Raw genomic sequence first — 21,890 nt, 5'->3', positions numbered from 1 at the left:
GCTAAAAGAGGTGGAGTTATGCAGATCTAAAACGCGTGGATTGCAGCAGCAGCAAGCCGAAAAGTGCAGGCATGTGAGGGATCTAGAGGTTGACAGCATGTCTTCTTAACGGGAGTCCAGGTGGCCATCTCCACAAATGGACTTTTCAGAATCCTTGGGTGGCACCGTAGTCGGAAACCAATTCTGGTTATCGCTTCTCGGCCTTTTGGCTAGGATCAGGTACAGTGATCTAACGGTTGCTGCCTTGGTCTCGGCTAGGAGGTGCCTGGGGTACCCGACTTGTTGGCCTTGGGGGATCGCTCTCTCTTAACGGAGGGAGGTTCACCCCCTTGCAGCTATTGGCAGGTCGGCTTAGTCCCCGGACAACGGGGAGCGATCGCGTCTTGTCTTCGGGGCGACCCGAGGAAATAAGGGCGTTTTCCTTTGCTGAGCTTTATCGCTTAGTGGGCTGTGTAAGTTCTTGGGGTACCCCTCCCTCGGTCTTGGGTTTGTTCCTGCTTTTGTGGGATTCATTCCCTTGTTACTATTGGGGGAGGGCTTAGTCCCTGAGGGACGAAAATGCCTTTTTCTTTTGGATTTGCGGTGGGGGAGACTCCACTGCGACAGTCCATTAGAATCATGGTGGATGAATGCCAGCGCCATGAGAAGAATCTGCAGTACATCGTGCATGAGATTCTTTTTGGGTTCTTCCACCTGGAGCGAGATAAGATCCTGTGTCTTTACGATCAGGAATTCCGTGGGCGATATACCATTTCCTTTATGGCTAAATCATGCTGTGATAATATCCATGCAGCACTGATGGTTGCGGACAAGGACGATGAGAGACTGAACGGGCTGAGCTTTGACTTCCTGTACGGTGAAGAGGAAGTACCCTTGGTGATCTTCATGTACAGCCCATTCGTCTCTGAGGGCGATATCGAAACCTTTTTGAAGCGTTACTGCAAGTCAGTGCGCTTCTCACATGATATCCTCAACTCCCAGCGCTTCTGGAATGGGAAGAGGAAATACCTGGTGAAGTTCCATCCAGATCAGAGCGGCATTGGTGGTCTTCACCACCCGCCTGCTAATTTTGCCATTGGTAATGTCAGGGGATTCCTACGCTACCCAGGAATGCCCCTTCAATGCCGGAATTGTCATGAATATGGGCATACACGAGAAAATTGTACAAGGGCTCATGTAGTCTTTTGCAACAAGTGCGGTAAGAGTGGGCACACCTCCGCTACGTGTGACTCTGAGATCGTATGTAACCTATGTGGGAAGGCAGGTCACGCCTTCAGGAATTGTCCGAGCAAAAAGTCAAAAACATATGACATGTTTAAGTCAGGTTAACTGACTATCCAAGAATACTTCGGAGGGAGTATTACTACACCTGCCCCTGGACCTGGGTTGGCGCACGCTGACGGGTCCGGACCAAATCCTTCAACGGCTCCGCCAGAGGGCCCGCTGGTAGTTCCACAGAAGGACGGTCGTAGGGGCTCCATAAGATTAACCGAGGGTTCGCTCTCTGTGGAATTGATCGATGTTCTGGCTCTAGATGTTGCCGTATCTCAGAGTCAAGAGGAAGGGTCCTCATCCAGCATGAATGCACCACCGGCATTATGTGGAACTGAGGAGACCTCTAGTACCCCGATTAAGCAAGCACCCAGATTCGCCACACCATCATCGGTGATCTTGAGTAAGGGCAAAAAGGGTACGCTCCTTAATCGATCAACCAGTGTGTCGGAAAGAGAGACCTCTAGGGCGCGAAGTAAAAAGGACCCGGCTAAGACCCAGTCGAGCCCTGGTCCTCGAACCAGAAGTCGCAGTAGTTCCGTGACCAGACCAGAGGAAAAGACGACCCAGAGGGATGACACCCGTTCCATAGACCAGACCGCCATGAGGACTGCAGATGCACAGGACTTGGAAAAGATGGACAGCTCCCAGCCTCTGAAAAGGCAACGGGAGGACGTAAAGCAACCTGATATCCAAAGAAAACACGGATGTCGAGGTCCAGATGAGGAGCCAAAAGTGGATGATGCCTTTTTGCCTGCTTCAGATCCCGGTAATATTAAACAAATCCTGACCCCTGGAGATGCGGAGGAGGAGGTGCCGTGTATTGACTTCTTCCCATCTTCAGATCCTGATTCTTCTTAATGTCTGTTCCTCTTAAAATCTCCTCACTAAATGTGAGGTCCCTAAAGAGCCCTACACGTAGGGCTGCTTTATTTTCTTATTTAGAGACATTGGACTTTGATTTCTGCTTTCTACAAGAATGTGGTATACAGAGTAATTTAAATTATAAGGACTTAAAAGAAGACTGGAAACTGGGCGCTTCTGTGTGGTCCGGTGCTAATGACTGTCGTGCTGCCGGAGTTGGACTACTTTGCCGTGGACATTCTACCATCATTCAATCTGTGACTGAAATTATACCTGGCAGAGCTATTTTAATACATCTTGTTTTTAATGGACTTTCTTTACGTTTATTAAATGTGTACGCTCCTCCTGGGAAGCAGGAAAGGGCGGATTTACTTGAAATATTGCCATTATTTTGTGTTGGGTCAACCCCCCTGCTAGTGGGAGGAGATTTTAATTGTTTACGTGATGGGGAATCCCGGCAGGGTGGGGATGTGAATCGTAAAGACCGTACCTCCTATTTGTTGAAAAGTTTAATTGATGATTTTAGATTACAGGACTGCTGGAAGGAGCTCTTGCCGGCGGATCCAGGTGTTACATGGTCCAATGGAAGAGTTTCTTCTAGAATTGATTTCATATTTGCTTCTACTGCCTTTAAACCTTGTAAATGTTTTCTTTTATCTAATTTATTCTCTGATCATAAAGTTTTATCTGTGTTTTTAGAGTTAGCAGGGGAACAAAATACCTCAAGAGGCCCATGGAGATTAAATACAACTCTCCTAGAGGATATTGATATTCAAAAGAGGTTTGTGCAGGCCTACCAGTGCTGGCAATCAAAGAGAGACCCCCGCGCCTCGATGCTGGATTGGTGGGAGAGCATTAAACCTAAGATTAAATTATTTTTTATTAAGGCAGGGAAAATGAAAGCAAAAAAGAAAAAGCAGTGGTTTTATGTTTTTAATATGAGATTACAAGTACTCTTTAAACTAAAAGAAGTTGGTATTGATGTGGATGATGATATTGCAAATCTTAAGTCTGAAATAAAAAATGCTCTTAATAAAAAAGGAAAACAAATAATTTTTAACTCCCATGTACATCACCTGGAGGAAGGAGAGAAATGCTCCCAATTCTTCTTCAAAAAGGTAATGGGGAGGAGGGATGCAATCCTAAATCTTGAAGGTGAAAATGATATTTAGGGTATGTTAGGAAAAGCTTTTAATTTTTATCAACTTCTTTTTAACACTAAAGTTATAGATCCATCCTTTTTAGAGTATGCTATTAATTCCCTTGATTTTAAGTTAGATATTTTAGACCAGGGTATTTTATCTAGGGATCTCACCAGTGAGGAACTTTTACAGATTTTTAAAAGTTACTCCAGTGGGAAAGCCCCTGGGGAAGACGGTCTACCGATTGAGTTTTATCTGACTTTTTGGGGAATTTTAAAGAACGATATGTTTTTATTGTTTAAAGAAGCTTTTAATACTAATAAATTACCCCCATCTTGGAGGAGAGGTCTGGTATCTTTAATATATAAAAAAGGGGATAGGAGCCAACTTAAAAACTGGCGGCCTATTACGCTTTTAAACCTTGATTATAAAATTTTAGCTAAACTTATTGCAGTCCGTTTAAAACCCTTTATAGCCAAATTAATTCACCCTAACCAGGTATGTGGTGTTCCCGGAAGAACCATAGCTGAGTCCCTCAACATAATTAGGGATACCATATGGTATTCAAAAGAGAGAAGTCAAAACCTTGCTATTTTATCCTTAGACTTTGAAAAAGCTTTTGACAGGGTATCGCATGAATTTCTTTTTATGGTTCTTAAAAAAATGGCGTTTCCAGAGAAAATTTTAACCCGCATTATGCTTTTATATCATTCTTGTTTTAGTCAAATTTCTGTAAATGGGTTTTTAACGAAGGGGGTTCCTCTATTATCAGGGGTGAAACAAGGGTGCCCTCTCTCACCACTGCTCTTTATCTGTGTTATGGAACCACTATTAACCATACTGAGAAAAGATAAAGTAATTAAAGGGGTACCTATTCCCGGGAGTAGGGGTATGCAACTTAAAGCCCTAAGTTACATGGATGATGTTACCATACTATGTCCAGATTCCACATCACTGAGGAGGGTATTGAGAAACACACAATTTTTCTGTGAAGCCTCAGGTTTTAAATTAAATATAGATAAATGTGACTGTTTTAATGTGGGGGGATGGGACTCCTCTTTGACCCCTGGGATAGTGATACAGAAAAATCACATAAAAATTTTAGGAATTATTTTTAACCAAGACAATGAGGGGGACCCTAACTGGGACTCTGCAATGGATAAAATTGAAAAAAAGATCTCATTGTGGAATTTAAGGAACCTTAGTATGGAAGGTAAAATTTTAATTATTAAAGCCGTTTTAATTCCCATTATGTTGTATGTTGCAATGGTGTTTCCCCCTTCCAATTTACAAATCAAGAAAGTAACAAGAATTGTTTTTATGTTTTTATGGGGTTCAAAAATGGAAAAGTTAAAAAGAGATCTGATGTACAAATGTAAATCTAATGGTGGTAAAGATGTACCCAATTTTTTTACCTTTTTCCATATAAAGTATTTCTGCTTCTGTTTTAAGGTTTTTAAATCTGATGGCATTTTTAGTTATTTTTTAAAATATGCAGCAGGAATGATTTTTAAAAGGTGGTTTAGCCTACCTTTAAGTTCTCCTGTGCTCCTGTGCCCACCTAAACAGTATGTGATACTTGAGAAAACGGTCAGGCTTTTAGGTCTCCAGGAATTGGAGCCTGATATATTGGGGGACCAAAGGAAGGTATCTATTGCTTGCAGACACTCTGAGGACACAATTCCTGTCTCCAATTTTTCACAGGCAAGGTCCAAAACGGTGTGGCGAAATGTGTACGGGAAATATCTTGCAAATGTACACAAGGACCTTGCCTGGGCTATCGTCCACCAGTGCCTCCCTACCCGTGAGTTTCAACATAGGCGGGGGCTGGTGGCGAGAGCCAAATGTCCAAGAGATATATGCGGGGAAAGTGAGTCTGTATTGCATCTCTTTTGGAATTGTCCTTTTGCACAGGAGGTTTGGAGAAAGGTAGGCCCACTTTTAAAATGGGCATGTGGCCTGAAAGATTTTAATCACTTTTATGTCTTTTATGGTCTTTTTAAGTGTCCAAATTTTAAACAATTCCGAGTTGCCTGGATTATTATTAATTGTTTTAAAAATGCCATGTGGAAAGTTAGAAATATTTTACTCTTCAAACATGATCATATTGATTCAACAGACTGTATAAAAATTGCTTTAAGTGAAATGTATATTTACTATCTCAGAGATAAAAAACTGTATGGAGCAAAAGAAGCGGCTTCTATGTGGTGTGTACAATTATGGAACACAATTAGTGGTAATTAAATAAACCCAAGTACATCTGTAATTATGATATTCTTAATTGTTACAATGGTTTTATGATGGTAAATTGTGTTTTTACAAAAAACTTGAATTGATTATTATCATGTTTTATCATTTTATTGTAATGTTATAAATGTTCTTTTTTAAAACCTTTGTAAATATACTTTTGAATCAATAAAATTGCGTTGAAACCTTATCTGTTCTTATCAGTTTAATATCTGATACGTCCCCTATCTGGGGACCATATATTAAATGGATTTTTAGAACAGGGAGATGGAAAAAGAGCTTGCTCTGTCCACTCCACGCATTGACCTGGTATTGCAGTATCTCCAGGACCGGTGCACCCCTTCTTTAATGCAGTTTCTAAAATCAGAAAGAATTGAATTCAATGCTTTTTGTTCATTTTGCTTGTTTGTCGGATTTTGGGATGGACTCTTTGGCTTTGCTTTTCTTCTCCTCATTGGATTTTTCATGTTAAAGGTTGCAGAAGCCAGATGACAAGCTCATTTTGGTTCAACTTCAGCAACTGTGCATTGCATTGCCATGTAATGTAATGTAATGCAATGCTATCTATCTAGCTCTCCCTCTATACTTCCTTTTGGATAAACAGACATATTAGGCAAGCATTTTGGAGCTTTCACCTAAATAACTACAGGTGGTGAGATAAGCTGCACAATATAATTGACCTTTCAGTATATTGTTGCACACACACCATCTATTTAGCAAATGCCCTTGTTATCAACAGCAGCCTTTTAAACTCACCTGAGCTAACAGGTATGTGAGCTGGTTACTCTGCTGCGCTTAAAATTTCTTTTTTGGTTTGCTACAATGCCTTTTCTGAAACGTTGTCTCCCTCTGCTGGAACACTGACTTCTTTCATTTAATGCCTGCAGACTATAAAAGAGAAACCAACCCAAAGAGTTTGGTTGATTAGTCTGTGGCATTCTTTTAAACTGTTGCTTATGGCGGTCTCTGTGAGCTTCTCAGTGACATTCAGCCATCCAGGTATCCCGCCTGCAGTAGACGGAATGTGGCAATGGAACGCTGGCTGCGCGTGTCATAATAGGCTCTGAGCCTTTATATACCTGCGCACAGCAGCAGCCACCTTCAGTCTGCTGCTGGACAGCCAGCAGCAGCAGCAGCAGGAGAGGTAATTAATCAGCAACCCTCCTGCTAAGGGTAGACAGCTGCTCGTTCCACCCCCCCCCGCCTTAATTGGTTCTCCTCCCTTCCAACGGTGTTGAGGCGGGTGGGAACAGCCGGGGGTTGAGGGTACTGTGCTAAAAGAGGTGGAGTTATGCAGATCTAAAACGCGTGGATTGCAGCAGCAGCAAGCCGAAAAGTGCAGGCATGTGAGGGATGTAGAGGTTGACAGCATGTCTTCTTAACGGGAGTCCAGGTGGCCATCTCCACAAATGGACTTTTCAGAATCCTTGGGTGGCACCGTAGTCGGAAACCAATTCTGGTTATCGCTTCTCGGCCTTTTGGCTAAGATCAAGTGTAGTATCTGTTCTTATCAGTTTAATATCTGATACGTCCCCTATCTGGGGACCATATATTAAATGGATTTTTAGAACAGGGAGATGGAAAAAGAGCTTGCTCTGTCCACTCCACGCATTGACCTGGTATTGCAGTATCTCCAGGACCGGTGCACCCCTTCTTTAATGCAGTTTCTAAAATCAGAAAGAATTGAATTCAATGCTTTTTGTTCATTTTGCTTGTTTGTCGGATTTTGGGATGGACTCTTTGGCTTTGCTTTTCTTCTCCTCATTGGATTTTTCATGTTAAAAGTTGCAGAAGACAGATGACAAGCTCATTTTGGTTCAACTTCAGCAACTGTGCATTGCATTGCCATGTAATGTAATGTAATGCAATGCTATCTATCTAGCTCTCCCTCTATACTTCCTTTTGGATAAACAGACATATTAGGCAAGCATTTTGGAGCTTTCACCTAAATAACTACAGGTGGTGAGATAAGCTGCACAATATAATTGACCTTTCAGTATATTGTTGCACACACACCATCTATTTAGCAAATGCCCTTGTTATCAACAGCAGCCTTTTAAACTCACCTGAGCTAACAGGTATGTGAGCTGGTTACTCTGCTGCGCTTAAAATTTCTTTTTTGGTTTGCTACAATGCCTTTTCTGAAACGTTGTCTCCCTCTGCTGGAACACTGACTTCTTTCATTTAATGCCTGCAGACTATAAAAGAGAAACCAACCCAAAAAGTTTGGTTGATTAGTCTGTGGCATTCTTTTAAACTGTTGCTTATGGCGGTCTCTGTGAGCTTCTCAGTGACATTCAGCCATCCAGGTATCCCGCCTGCAGTAGACGGAATGTGGCAATGGAACGCTGGCTGCGCGTGTCATAATAGGCTCTGAGCCTTTATATACCTGCGCACAGCAGCAGCCACCTTCAGTCTGCTGCTGGACAGCCAGCAGCAGCAGCAGCAGGAGAGGTAATTAATCAGCAACCCTCCTGCTAAGGGTAGACAGCTGCTCGTTCCACCCCCCCCCGCCTTAATTGGTTCTCCTCCCTTCCAACGGTGTTGAGGCGGGTGGGAACAGCCGGGCTTTGAGGGTACTGTGCTAAAAGAGGTGGAGTTATGCAGATCTAAAACGCGTGGATTGCAGCAGCAGCAAGCCGAAAAGTGCAGGCATGTGAGGGATCTAGAGGTTGACAGCATGTCTTCTTAACGGGAGTCCAGGTGGCCATCTCCACAAATGGACTTTTCAGAATCCTTGGGTGGCACCGTAGTCGGAAACCAATTCTGGTTATCGCTTCTCGGCCTTTTGGCTAAGATCAAGTGTAGTATCTGTTCTTATCAGTTTAATATCTGATACGTCCCCTATCTGGGGACCATATATTAAATGGATTTTTAGAACAGGGAGATGGAAAAAGAGCTTGCTCTGTCCACTCCACGCATTGACCTGGTATTGCAGTATCTCCAGGACCGGTGCACCCCTTCTTTAATGCAGTTTCTAAAATCAGAAAGAATTGAATTCAATGCTTTTTGTTCATTTTGCTTGTTTGTCGGATTTTGGGATGGACTCTTTGGCTTTGCTTTTCTTCTCCTCATTGGATTTTTCATGTTAAAAGTTGCAGAAGCCAGATGACAAGCTCATTTTGGTTCAACTTCAGCAACTGTGCATTGCATTGCCATGTAATGTAATGTAATGCAATGCTATCTATCTAGCTCTCCCTCTATACTTCCTTTTGGATAAACAGACATATTAGGCAAGCATTTTGGAGCTTTCACCTAAATAACTACAGGTGGTGAGATAAGCTGCACAATATAATTGACCTTTCAGTATATTGTTGCACACACACCATCTATTTAGCAAATGCCCTTGTTATCAACAGCAGCCTTTTAAACTCACCTGAGCTAACAGGTATGTGAGCTGGTTACTCTGCTGCGCTTAAAATTTCTTTTTTGGTTTGCTACAATGCCTTTTCTGAAACGTTGTCTCCCTCTGCTGGAACACTGACTTCTTTCATTTAATGCCTGCAGACTATAAAAGAGAAACCAACCCAAAAAGTTTGGTTGATTAGTCTGTGGCATTCTTTTAAAATGTTGCTTATGGCGGTCTCTGTGAGCTTCTCAGTGACATTCAGCCATCCAGGTATCCCGCCTGCAGTAGACGGAATGTGGCAATGGAACGCTGGCTGCGCGTGTCATAATAGGCTCTGAGCCTTTATATACCTGCGCACAGCAGCAGCCACCTTCAGTCTGCTGCTGGACAGCCAGCAGCAGCAGCAGCAGGAGAGGTAATTAATCAGCAACCCTCTTGCTAAGGGTAGACAGCTGCTCGTTCCCCCCCCCCCCCGCCTTAATTGGTTCTCCTCCCTTTCAACGGTGTTGAGGCGGGTGGGAACAGCCGGGGGTTGAGGGTACTGTGCTAAAAGAGGTGGAGTTATGCAGATCTAAAACGCGTGGATTGCAGCAGCAGCAAGCCGAAAAGTGCAGGCATGTGAGGGATCTAGAGGTTGACAGCATGTCTTCTTAACGGGAGTCCAGGTGGCCATCTCCACAAATGGACTTTTCAGAATCCTTGGGTGGCACCGTAGTCGGAAACCAATTCTGGTTATCGCTTCTCGGCCTTTTGGCTAAGATCAAGTGTAGTATCTGTTCTTATCAGTTTAATATCTGATACGTCCCCTATCTGGGGACCATATATTAAATGGATTTTTAGAACAGGGAGATGGAAAAAGAGCTTGCTCTGTCCACTCCACGCATTGACCTGGTATTGCAGTATCTCCAGGACCGGTGCACCCCTTCTTTAATGCAGTTTCTAAAATCAGAAAGAATTGAATTCAATGCTTTTTGTTCATTTTGCTTGTTTGTCGGATTTTGGGATGGACTCTTTGGCTTTGCTTTTCTTCTCCTCATTGGATTTTTCATGTTAAAAGTTGCAGAAGCCAGATGACAAGCTCATTTTGGTTCAACTTCAGCAACTGTGCATTGCATTGCCATGTAATGTAATGTAATGCAATGCTATCTATCTAGCTCTCCCTCTATACTTCCTTTTGGATAAACAGACATATTAGGCAAGCATTTTGGAGCTTTCACCTAAATAACTACAGGTGGTGAGATAAGCTGCACAATATAATTGACCTTTCAGTATATTGTTGCACACACACCATCTATTTAGCAAATGCCCTTGTTATCAACAGCAGCCTTTTAAACTCACCTGAGCTAACAGGTATGTGAGCTGGTTACTCTGCTGCGCTTAAAATTTCTTTTTTGGTTTGCTACAATGCCTTTTCTGAAACGTTGTCTCCCTCTGCTGGAACACTGACTTCTTTCATTTAATGCCTGCAGATTATAAAAGAGAAACCAACCCAAAAAGTTTGGTTGATTAGTCTGTGGCATTCTTTTAAACTGTTGCTTATGGCGGTCTCTGTGAGCTTCTCAGTGACATTCAGCCATCCAGGTATCCCGCCTGCAGTAGACGGAATGTGGCAATGGAACGCTGGCTGCGCGTGTCATAATAGGCTCTGAGCCTTTATATACCTGCGCACAGCAGCAGCCACCTTCAGTCTGCTGCTGGACAGCCAGCAGCAGCAGCAGCAGGAGAGGTAATTAATCAGCAACCCTCCTGCTAAGGGTAGACAGCTGCTCGTTCCACCCCCCCCGCCTTAATTGGTTCTCCTCCGTTCCAACGGTGTTGAGGCGGGTGGGAACAGCCGGGGGTTGAGGGTACTGTGCTAAAAGAGGTGGAGTTATGCAGATCTAAAACGCGTGGATTGCAGCAGCAGCAAGCCGAAAAGTGCAGGCATGTGAGGGATCTAGAGGTTGACAGCATGTCTTCTTAACGGGAGTCCAGGTGGCCATCTCCACAAATGGACTTTTCAGAATTCTTGGGTGGCACCGTAATCGGAAACCAATTCTGGTTATCGCTTCTCGGCCTTTTGGCTAAGATCAAGTGTAGTATCTGTTCTTATCAGTTTAATATCTGATACGTCCCCTATCTGGGGACCATATATTAAATGGATTTTTAGAACAGGGAGATGGAAAAAGAGCTTGCTCTGTCCACTCCACGCATTGACCTGGTATTGCAGTATCTCCAGGACCGGTGCACCCCTTCTTTAATGCAGTTTCTAAAATCAGAAAGAATTGAATTCAATGCTTTTTGTTCATTTTGCTTGTTTGTCGGATTTTGGGATGGACTCTTTGGCTTTGCTTTTCTTCTCCTCATTGGATTTTTCATGTTAAAAGTTGCAGAAGCCAGATGACAAGCTCATTTTGGTTCAACTTCAGCAACTGTGCATTGCATTGCCATGTAATGTAATGTAATGCAATGCTATCTATCTAGCTCTCCCTCTATACTTCCTTTTGGATAAACAGACATATTAGGCAAGCATTTTCGAGCTTTCACCTAAATAACTACAGGTGGTGAGATAAGCTGCACAATATAATTGACCTTTCAGTATATTGTTGCACACACACCATCTATTTAGCAAATGCCCTTGTTATCAACAGCAGCCTTTTAAACTCACCTGAGCTAACAGGTGTGTGAGCTGGTTACTCTGCTGCGCTTAAAATTTCTTTTTTGGTTTGCTACAATGCCTTTTCTGAAACGTTGTCTCCCTCTGCTGGAACACTGACTTCTTTCATTTAATGCCTGCAGACTATAAAAGAGAAACCAACCCAAAAAGTTTGGTTGATTAGTCTGTGGCATTCTTTTAAACTGTTGCTTATGGCGGTCTCTGTGAGCTTCTCAGTGACATTCAGCCATCCAGGTATCCCGCCTGCAGTAGACGGAATGTGGCAATGGAACGCTGGCTGCGCGTGTCATAATAGGCTCTGAGCCTTTATATACCTGCGCACAGCAGCAGCCACCTTCAGTCTGCTGCTGGACAGCCAGCAGCAGCAGCAGCAGGAGAGGTAATTAATCAGCAACCCTCCTGCTAAGGGTAGACAGCTGCTCGTTCCACCCCCCCCCCCGCCTTAATTGGTTCTCCTCCCTTCCAACGGTGTTGAGGCGGGTGGGAACAGCCGGGGGTTGAGGGTACTGTGCTAAAAGAGGTGGAGTTATGCAGATCTAAAACGCGTGGATTGCAGCAGCAGCAAGCCGAAAAGTGCAGGCATGTGAGGGATCTAGAGGTTGACAGCATGTCTTCTTAACGGGAGTCCAGGTGGCCATCTCCACAAATGGACTTTTCAGAATCCTTGGGTGGCACCGTAGTCGGAAACCAATTCTGGTTATCGCTTCTCGGCCTTTTGGCTAAGATCAAGTGTAGTATCTGTTCTTATCAGTTTAATATCTGATACGTCCCCTATCTGGGGACCATATATTAAATGGATTTTTAGAACAGGGAGATGGAAAAAGAGCTTGCTCTGTCCACTCCACGCATTGACCTGGTATTGCAGTATCTCCAGGACCGGTGCACCCCTTCTTTAATGCAGTTTCTAAAATCAGAAAGAATTGAATTCAATGCTTTTTGTTCATTTTGCTTGTTTGTCGGATTTTGGGATGGACTCTTTGGCTTTGCTTTTCTTCTCCTCATTGGATTTTTCATGTTAAAAGTTGCAGAAGCCAGATGACAAGCTCATTTTGGTTCAACTTCAGCAACTGTGCATTGCATTGCCATGTAATGTAATGTAATGCAATGCTATCTATCTAGCTCTCCCTCTATACTTCCTTTTGGATAAACAGACATATTAGGCAAGCATTTTGGAGCTTTCACCTAAATAACTACAGGTGGTGAGATAAGCTGCACAATATAATTGACCTTTCAGTATATTGTTGCACACACACCATCTATTTAGCAAATGCCCTTGTTATCAACAGCAGCCTTTTAAACTCACCTGAGCTAACAGGTATGTGAGCTGGTTACTCTGCTGCGCTTAAAATTTCTTTTTTGGTTTGCTACAATGCCTTTTCTGAAACGTTGTCTCCCTCTGCTGGAACACTGACTTCTTTCATTTAATGCCTGCAGACTATAAAAGAGAAACCAACCCAAAAAGTTTGGTTGATTAGTCTGTGGCATTCTTTTAAACTGTTGCTTATGGCGGTCTCTGTGAGCTTCTCAGTGACATTCAGCCATCCAGGTATCCCGCATGCAGTAGACGGAATGTGGCAATGGAACGCTGGCTGTGCGTGTCATAATAGGCTCTGAGCCTTTATATACCTGCGCACAGCAGCAGCCACCTTCAGTCTGCTGCTGGACAGCCAGCAGCAGCAGCAGCAGGAGAGGTAATTAATCAGCAACCCTCCTGCTAAGGGTAGACAGCTGCTCGTTCCACCCCCCCTCCCCGCCTTAATTGGTTCTCCTCCCTTCCAACGGTGTTGAGTCGGGTGGGAACAGCCGGGGGTTGAGGGTACTGTGCTAAAAGAGGTGGAGTTATGCAGATCTAAAACGCGTGGATTGCAGCAGCAGCAAGCCGAAAAGTGCAGGCATGTGAGGGATCTAGAGGTTGACAGCATGTCTTCTTAACGGGAGTCCAGGTGGCCATCTCCACAAATGGACTTTTCAGAATCCTTGGGTGGCACCGTAGTCGGAAACCAATTCTGGTTATCGCTTCTCGGCCTTTTGGCTAAGATCAAGTGTAGTATCTGTTCTTATCAGTTTAATATCTGATACGTCCCCTATCTGGGGACCATATATTAAATGGATTTTTAGAACAGGGAGATGGAAAAAGAGCTTGCTCTGTCCACTGCACGCATTGACCTGGTATTGCAGTATCTCCAGGACCGGTGCACCCCTTCTTTAATGCAGTTTCTAAAATCAGAAAGAATTGAATTCAATGCTTTTTGTTCATTTTGCTTGTTTGTCGGATTTTGGGATGGACTCTTTGGCTTTGCTTTTCTTCTCCTCATTGGATTTTTCATGTTAAAAGTTGCAGAAGCCAGATGACAAGCTCATTTTGGTTCAACTTCAGCAACTGTGCATTGCATTGCCATGTAATGTAATGTAATGCAATGCTATCTATCTAGCTCTCCCTCTATACTTCCTTTTGGATAAACAGACATATTAGGCAAGCATTTTGGAGCTTTCACCTAAATAACTACAGGTGGTGAGATAAGCTGCACAATATAATTGACCTTTCAGTATATTGTTGCACACACACCATCTATTTAGCAAATGCCCTTGTTATCAACAGCAGCCTTTTAAACTCACCTGAGCTAACAGGTATGTGAGCTGGTTACTCTGCTGCGCTTAAAATTTCTTTTTTGGTTTGCTACAATGCCTTTTCTGAAACGTTGTCTCCCTCTGCTGGAACACTGACTTCTTTCATTTAATGCCTGCAGACTATAAAAGAGAAACCAACCCAAAAAGTTTGGTTGATTAGTCTGTGGCATTCTTTTAAACTGTTGCTTATGGCGGTCTCTGTGAGCTTCTCAGTGACATTCAGCCATCCAGGTATCCCGCCTGCAGTAGACGGAATGTGGCAATGGAACGCTGGCTGCGCGTGTCATAATAGGCTCTGAGCCTTTATATACCTTCGCACAGCAGCAGCCACCTTCAGTCTGCTGCTGGACAGCCAGCAGCAGCAGCAGCAGGAGAGGTAATTAATCAGCAACCCTCCTGCTAAGGGTAGACAGCTGCTCGTTCCACCCCCCCCCGCCTTAATTGGTTCTCCTCCCTTCCAACGGTGTTGAGGCGGGTGGGAACAGCCGGGGGTTGAGGGTACTGTGCTAAAAGAGGTGGAGTTATGCAGATCTAAAACGCGTGGATTGCAGCAGCAGCAAGCCGAAAAGTGCAGGCATGTGAGGGATCTAGAGGTTGACAGCATGTCTTCTTAACGGGAGTCCAGGTGGCCATCTCCACAAATGGACTTTTCAGAATCCTTGGGTGGCACCGTAGTCGGAAACCAATTCTGGTTATCGCTTCTCGGCCTTTTGGCTAAGATCAAGTGTAGTATCTGTTCTTATCAGTTTAATATCTGATACGTCCCCTATCTGGGGACCATATATTAAATGGATTTTTAGAACAGGGAGATGGAAAAAGAGCTTGCTCTGTCCACTCCACGCATTGACCTGGTATTGCAGTATCTCCAGGACCGGTGCACCCCTTCTTTAATGCAGTTTCTAAAATCAGAAAGAATTGAATTCAATGCTTTTTGTTCATTTTGCTTGTTTGTCGGATTTTGGGATGGACTCTTTGGCTTTGCTTTTCTTCTCCTCATTGGATTTTTCATGTTAAAAGTTGCAGAAGCCAGATGACAAGCTCATTTTGGTTCAACTTCAGCAACTGTGCATTGCATTGCCATGTAATGTAATGTAATGCAATGCTATCTATCTAGCTCTCCCTCTATACTTCCTTTTGGATAAACAGACATATTAGGCAAGCATTTTGGAGCTCTCACCTAAATAACTACAGGTGGTGAGATAAGCTGCACAATATAATTGACCTTTCAGTATATTGTTGCACACACACCATCTATTTAGCAAATGCCCTTGTTATCAACAGCAGCCTTTTAAACTCACCTGAGCTAACAGGTATGTGAGCTGGTTACTCTGCTGCGCTTAAAATTTCTTTTTTGGTTTGCTACAATGCCTTTTCTGAAACGTTGTCTCCCTCTGCTGGAACACTGACTTCTTTCATTTAATGCCTGCAGACTATAAAAGAGAAACCAACCCAAAAAGTTTGGTTGATTAGTCTGTGGCATTCTTTTAAACTGTTGCTTATGGCGGTCTCTGTGAGCTTCTCAGTGACATTCAGCCATCCAGGTATCCCGCCTGCAGTAGACGGAATGTGGCAATGGAACGCTGGCTGCGCGTGTCATAATAGGCTCTGAGCCTTTATATACCTGCGCACAGCAGCAGCCACCTTCAGTCTGCTGCTGGACAGCCAGCAGCAGCAGCAGCAGGAGAGGTAATTAATCAGCAACCCTCCTGCTAAGGGTAGACAGCTGCTCGTTCCACCCCCCCCCCGCCTTAATTGGTTCTCCTCCCTTCCAACGGTGTTGAGGCGGGTGGGAACAGCCGAGGGTTGAGGGTACTGTGCTAAAAGAGGTGGAGTTATGCAGATCTAAAACGCGTGGATTGCAGCAGCAGCAAGCCGAAAAGTGCAGGCATGTGAGGGATCTAGAGGTTGACAGCATGTCTTCTTAACGGGAGTCCAGGTGGCCATCTCCACAAATGGACTTTTCAGAATCCTTGGGTGGCACCGTAGTCGGAAACCAATTCTGGTTATCGCTTCTCGGCCTTTTGGCTAAGATCAAGTGTAGTATCTGTTCTTATCAGTTTAATATCTGATACGTCCCCTATCTGGGGACCATATATTAAATGGATTTTTAGAACAGGGAGATGGAAAAAGAGGTTGCTCTGTCCACTCCACGCATTGACCTGGTATTGCAGTATCTCCAGGACCGGTGCACCCCTTCTTTAATGCAGTTTCTAAAATCAGAAAGAATTGAATTCAATGCTTTTTGTTCATTTTGCTTGTTTGTCGGATTTTGGGATGGACTCTTTGGCTTTGCTTTTCTTCTCCTCATTGGATTTTTCATGTTAAAAGTTGCAGAAGCCAGATGACAAGCTCATTTTGGTTCAACTTCAGCAACTGTGCATTGCATTGCCATGTAATGTAATGTAATGCAATGCTATCTATCTAGCTCTCCCTCTATACTTCCTTTTGGATAAACAGACATATTAGGCAAGCATTTTGGAGCTTTCACCTAAATAACTACAGGTGGTGAGATAAGCTGCACAATATAATTGACCTTTCAGTATATTGTTGCACACACACCATCTATTTAGCAAATGCCCTTGTTATCAACAGCAGCCTTTTAAACTCACCTGAGCTAACAGGTATTTGAGCTGGTTACTCTGCTGCGCTTAAAATTTCTTTTTTGGTTTGCTACAATGCCTTTTCTGAAACGTTGTCTCCCTCTGCTGGAACACTGACTTCTTTCATTTAATGCCTGCAGACTATAAAAGAGAAACCAACCCAAAAAGTTTGGTTGATTAGTCTGTGGCATTCTTTTAAACTGTTGCTTATGGCGGTCTCTGTGAGCTTCTCAGTGACATTCAGCCATCCAGGTATCCCGCCTGCAGTAGACGGAATGTGGCAATGGAACGCTGGCTGCGCGTGTCATAATAGGCTCTGAGCCTTTATATACCTGCGCACAGCAGCAGCCACCTTCAGTCTGCTGCTGGACAGCCAGCAGCAGCAGCAGCAGGAGAGGTAATTAATCAGCAACCCTCCTGCTAAGGGAAGACAGCTGCTCGTTCCACCTCCCCCCGCCTTAATTGGTTCTCCTCCCTTCCAACGGTGTTGAGGCGGGTGGGAACAGCCGGGGGTTGAGGGTACTGTGCTAAAAGAGGTGGAGTTATGCAGATCTAAAACGCGTGGATTGCAGCAGCAGCAAGCCGAAAAGTGCAGGCATGTGAGGGATCTAGAGGTTGACAGCATGTCTTCTTAACGGGAGTCCAGGTGGCCATCTCCACAAATGGACTTTTCAGAATCCTTGGGTGGCACCGTAGTCGGAAACCAATTCTGGTTATCGCTTCTCGGCCTTTTGGCTAAGATCAAGTGTAGTATCTGTTCTTATCAGTTTAATATCTGATACGTCCCCTATCTGGGGACCATATATTAAATGGATTTTTAGAACAGGGAGATGGAAAAAGAGCTTGCTCTGTCCACTCCACGCATTGACCTGGTATTGCAGTATCTCCAGGACCGGTGCACCCCTTCTTTAATGCAGTTTCTAAAATCAGAAAGAATTGAATTCAATGCTTTTTGTTCATTTTGCTTGTTTGTCGGATTTTGGGATGGACTCTTTGGCTTTGCTTTTCTTCTCCTCATTGGATTTTTCATGTTAAAAGTTGCAGAAGCCAGATGACAAGCTCATTTTGGTTCAACTTCAGCAACTGTGCATTGCATTGCCATGTAATGTAATGTAATGCAATGCTATCTATCTAGCTCTCCCTCTATACTTCCTTTTGGATAAACAGACATATTAGGCAAGCATTTTGGAGCTTTCACCTAAATAACTACAGGTGGTGAGATAAGCTGCACAATATAATTGACCTTTCAGTATATTGTTGCACACACACCATCTATTTAGCAAATGCCCTTGTTATCAACAGCAGCCTTTTAAACTAACCTGAGCTAACAGGTATGTGAGCTGGTTACTCTGCTGCGCTTAAAATTTCTTTTTTGGTTTGCTACAATGCCTTTTCTGAAACGTTGTCTCCCTCTGCTGGAACACTGACTTCTTTCATTTAATGCCTGCAGACTATAAAAGAGAAACCAACCCAAAAAGTTTGGTTGATTAGTCTGTGGCATTCTTTTAAACTGTTGCTTATGGCGGTCTCTGTGAGCTTCTCAGTGACATTCAGCCATCCAGGTATCCCGCCTGCAGTAGACGGAATGTGGCAATGGAACGCTGGCTGCGCGTGTCATAATAGGCTCTGAGCCTTTATATACCTGCGCACAGCAGCAGCCACCTTCAGTCTGCTGCTGGACAGCCAGCAGCAGCAGCAGCAGGAGAGGTAATTAATCAGCAACCCTCCTGCTAAGGGTAGACAGCTGCTCGTTCCACCCCCCCCCCGCCTTAATTGGTTCTCCTCCCTTCCAACGGTGTTGAGGCGGGTGGGAACAGCCGGGGGTTGAGGGTACTGTGCTAAAAGAGGTGGAGTTATGCAGAACTAAAACGCGTGGATTGCAGCAGCAGCAAGCCGAAAAGTGCAGGCATGTGAGGGATCTAGAGGTTGACAGCATGTCTTCTTAACGGGAGTCCCGGTGGCCATCTCCACAAATGGACTTATCAGAATCCTTGGGTGGCACCGTAGTCGGAAACCAATTCTGGTTATCGCTTCTCGGCCTTTTGGCTAAGATCAAGTGTAGTATCTGTTCTTATCAGTTTAATATCTGATACGTCCCCTATCTGGGGACCATATATTAAATGGATTTTTAGAACAGGGAGATGGAAAAAGAGCTTGCTCTGTCCACTCCACGCATTGACCTGGTATTGCAGTATCTCCAGGACCGGTGCACCCCTTCTTTAATGCAGTTTCTAAAATCAGAAAGAATTGAATTCAATGCTTTTTGTTCATTTTGCTTGTTTGTCGGATTTTGGGATGGACTCTTTGGCTTTGCTTTTCTTCTCCTCATTGGATTTTTCATGTTAAAAGTTGCAGAAGCCAGATGACAAGCTCATTTTGGTTCAACTTCAGCAACTGTGCATTGCATTGCCATGTAATGTAATGTAATGCAATGCTATCTATCTAGCTCTCCCTCTATACTTCCTTTTGGATAAACAGACATATTAGGCAAGCATTTTGGAGCTTTCACCTAAATAACTACAGGTGGTGAGATAAGCTGCACAATATAATTGACCTTTCAGTATATTGTTGCACACACACCATCTATTTAGCAAATGCCCTTGTTATCAACAGCAGCCTTTTAAACTCACCTGAGCTAACAGGTATGTGAGCTGGTTACTCTGCTGCGCTTAAAATTTATTTTTTGGTTTGCTACAATGCCTTTTCTGAAACATTGTCTCCCTCTGCTGGAACACTGACTTCTTTCATTTAATGCCTGCAGACTATAAAAGAGAAACCAACCCAAAAAGTTTGGTTGATTAGTCTGTGGCATTCTTTTAAACTGTTGCTTATGGCGGTCTCTGTGAGCTTCTCAGTGACATTCAGCCATCCAGGTATCCCGCCTGCAGTAGACGGAATGTGGCAATGGAACGCTGGCTGCGCGTGTCATAATAGGCTCTGAGCCTTTATATACCTGCGCACAGCAGCAGCCACCTTCAGTCTGCTGCTGGACAGCCAGCAGCAGCAGCAGGAGAGGTAATTAATCAGCAACCCTCCTGCTAAGGGTAGACAGCTGCTCGCTCCACCCCCACCCCCGCCTTAATTGGTTCTCCTCCCTTCCAACGGTGTTGAGGCGGGTGGGAACAGCCGGGGGTTGAGGGTACTGTGCTAAAAGAGGTGGAGTTATGCAGATCTAAAACGCGTGGATTGCAGCAGCAGCAAGCCGAAAAGTGCAGGCATGTGAGGGATCTAGAGGTTGACAGCATGTCTTCTTAACGGGAGTCCAGGTGGCCATCTCCACAAATGGACTTTTCAGAATCCTTGGGTGGCACCGTAGTCGGAAACCAATTCTGGTTATCGCTTCTCGGCCTTTTGGCTAAGATCAAGTGTAGTATCTGTTCTTATCAGTTTAATATCTGATACGTCCCCTATCTGGGGACCATATATTAAATGGATTTTTAGAACAGGGAGATGGAAAAAGAGCTTGCTCTGTCCACTCCACGCATTGACCTGGTATTGCAGTATCTCCAGGACCGATGCACCCCTTCTTTAATGCAGTTTCTAAAATCAGAAAGAATTGAATTCAATGCTTTTTGTTCATTTTGCTTGTTTGTCGGATTTTGGGATGGACTCTTTGGCTTTGCTTTTCTTCTCCTCATTGGATTTTTCATGTTAAAAGTTGCAGAAGCCAGATGACAAGCTCATTTTGGTTCAACTTCAGCAACTGTGCATTGCATTGCCATGTAATGTAATGTAATGCAATGCTATCTATCTAGCTCTCCCTCTATACTTCCTTTTGGATAAACAGACATATTAGGCAAGCATTTTGGAGCTTTCACCTAAATAACTACAGGTGGTGAGATAAGCTGCACAATATAATTGACCTTTCAGTATATTGTTGCACACACACCATCTATTTAGCAAATGCCCTTGTTATCAACAGCAGCCTTTTAAACTCACCTGAGCTAACAGGTATGTGAGCTGGTTACTCTGCTGCGCTTAAAATTTCTTTTTTGGTTTGCTACAATGCCTTTTCTGAAACGTTGTCTCCCTCTGCTGGAACACTGACTTCTTTCATTTAATGCCTGCAGACTATAAAAGAGAAACCAACCCAAAAAGTTTGGTTGATTAGTCTGTGGCATTCTTTTAAACTGTTGCTTATGGCGGTCTCTGTGAGCTTCTCAGTGACATTCAGCCATCCAGGTATCCCGCCTGCAGTAGACGGAATGTGGCAATGGAACGCTGGCTGCGCGTGTCATAATAGGCTCTGAGCCTTTATATACCTGCGCACAGCAGCAGCCACCTTCAGTCTGCTGCTGGACAGCCAGCAGCAGCAGGAGAGGTAATTAATCAGCAACCCTCCTGCTAAGGGTAGACAGCTGCTCGTTCCACCCCCCCCCCCGCCTTAATTGGTTCTCCTCCCTTCCAACGGTGTTGAGGCGGGTGGGAACAGCCGGGGGTTGAGGGTACTGTGCTAAAAGAGGTGGAGTTATGCAGATCTAAAACGCGTGGATTGCAGCAGCAGCAAGCCGAAAAGTGCAGGCATGTGAGGGATCTAGAGGTTGACAGCATGTCTTCTTAACGGGAGTCCAGGTGGCCATCTCCACAAATGGACTTTTCAGAATCCTTGGGTGGCACCGTAGTCGGAAACCAATTCTGGTTATCGCTTCTCGGCCTTTTGGCTAAGATCAAGTGTAGTATCTGTTCTTATCAGTTTAATATCTGATACGTCCCCTATCTGGGGACCATATATTAAATGGATTTTTAGAACAGGGAGATGGAAAAAGAGCTTGCTCTGTCCACTCCACGCATTGACCTGGTATTGCAGTATCTCCAGGACCGGTGCACCCCTTCTTTAATGCAGTTTCTAAAATCAGAAAGAATTGAATTCAATGCTTTTTGTTCATTTTGCTTGTTTGTCGGATTTTGGGATGGACTCTTTGGCTTTGCTTTTCTTCTCCTCATTGGATTTTTCATGTTAAAAGTTGCAGAAGCCAGATGACAAGCTCATTTTGGTTCAACTTCAGCAACTGTGCATTGCATTGCCATGTAATGTAATGTAATGCAATGCTATCTATACTTCCTTTTGGATAAACAGACATATTAGGCAAGCATTTTGGAGCTTTCACCTAAATAACTACAGGTGGTGAGAT

General features: G+C 44.0%; 13 non-coding genes across 13 annotated transcripts; all 13 read left to right on the top strand.

Annotated features, from left to right (window-relative positions):
• The first annotated feature begins 5,679 nt into the window (after positions 1-5,679).
• On the top strand, positions 5,680-5,868 carry LOC141218354 (U2 spliceosomal RNA). Its single transcript, XR_012287104.1, has one exon. It is a non-coding gene; the product is annotated as a U2 spliceosomal RNA (small nuclear RNA).
• A 1,119-nt stretch (positions 5,869-6,987) lies between these two features.
• Positions 6,988-7,178, top strand: LOC141217902 (U2 spliceosomal RNA). Its single transcript, XR_012286672.1, has one exon. It is a non-coding gene; the product is annotated as a U2 spliceosomal RNA (small nuclear RNA).
• Positions 7,179-8,297: 1,119 nt separating this feature from the next.
• On the top strand, positions 8,298-8,488 carry LOC141217901 (U2 spliceosomal RNA). Its single transcript, XR_012286671.1, has one exon. It is a non-coding gene; the product is annotated as a U2 spliceosomal RNA (small nuclear RNA).
• A 1,120-nt stretch (positions 8,489-9,608) lies between these two features.
• LOC141217899 (U2 spliceosomal RNA) lies at positions 9,609-9,799 on the top strand. Its single transcript, XR_012286669.1, has one exon. It is a non-coding gene; the product is annotated as a U2 spliceosomal RNA (small nuclear RNA).
• Positions 9,800-10,917: 1,118 nt separating this feature from the next.
• LOC141217898 (U2 spliceosomal RNA) lies at positions 10,918-11,108 on the top strand. Its single transcript, XR_012286668.1, has one exon. It is a non-coding gene; the product is annotated as a U2 spliceosomal RNA (small nuclear RNA).
• Positions 11,109-12,229: 1,121 nt separating this feature from the next.
• Positions 12,230-12,420, top strand: LOC141217897 (U2 spliceosomal RNA). The gene has a single exon (XR_012286667.1). It is a non-coding gene; the product is annotated as a U2 spliceosomal RNA (small nuclear RNA).
• Positions 12,421-13,542: 1,122 nt separating this feature from the next.
• On the top strand, positions 13,543-13,733 carry LOC141218240 (U2 spliceosomal RNA). Its single transcript, XR_012286993.1, has one exon. It is a non-coding gene; the product is annotated as a U2 spliceosomal RNA (small nuclear RNA).
• A 1,119-nt stretch (positions 13,734-14,852) lies between these two features.
• Positions 14,853-15,043, top strand: LOC141217896 (U2 spliceosomal RNA). The gene has a single exon (XR_012286666.1). It is a non-coding gene; the product is annotated as a U2 spliceosomal RNA (small nuclear RNA).
• Positions 15,044-16,163: 1,120 nt separating this feature from the next.
• On the top strand, positions 16,164-16,354 carry LOC141218289 (U2 spliceosomal RNA). The gene has a single exon (XR_012287043.1). It is a non-coding gene; the product is annotated as a U2 spliceosomal RNA (small nuclear RNA).
• Positions 16,355-17,473: 1,119 nt separating this feature from the next.
• On the top strand, positions 17,474-17,664 carry LOC141217894 (U2 spliceosomal RNA). The gene has a single exon (XR_012286665.1). It is a non-coding gene; the product is annotated as a U2 spliceosomal RNA (small nuclear RNA).
• A 1,120-nt stretch (positions 17,665-18,784) lies between these two features.
• Positions 18,785-18,975, top strand: LOC141217892 (U2 spliceosomal RNA). The gene has a single exon (XR_012286663.1). It is a non-coding gene; the product is annotated as a U2 spliceosomal RNA (small nuclear RNA).
• A 1,118-nt stretch (positions 18,976-20,093) lies between these two features.
• LOC141218083 (U2 spliceosomal RNA) lies at positions 20,094-20,284 on the top strand. The gene has a single exon (XR_012286846.1). It is a non-coding gene; the product is annotated as a U2 spliceosomal RNA (small nuclear RNA).
• A 1,115-nt stretch (positions 20,285-21,399) lies between these two features.
• LOC141217891 (U2 spliceosomal RNA) lies at positions 21,400-21,590 on the top strand. The gene has a single exon (XR_012286662.1). It is a non-coding gene; the product is annotated as a U2 spliceosomal RNA (small nuclear RNA).
• The last annotated feature ends 300 nt before the right edge of the window (positions 21,591-21,890 follow it).

Source organism: Phyllobates terribilis, unplaced genomic scaffold (assembly GCF_046119375.1).
Source record: "Phyllobates terribilis strain yellow unplaced genomic scaffold, ASM4611937v1 Scaffold_249__1_contigs__length_2872098, whole genome shotgun sequence".
In the NCBI taxonomy this organism is placed as follows: domain Eukaryota; kingdom Metazoa; phylum Chordata; class Amphibia; order Anura; family Dendrobatidae; genus Phyllobates; species Phyllobates terribilis.
This window is presented reverse-complemented; position numbering and strand designations above follow the sequence as displayed.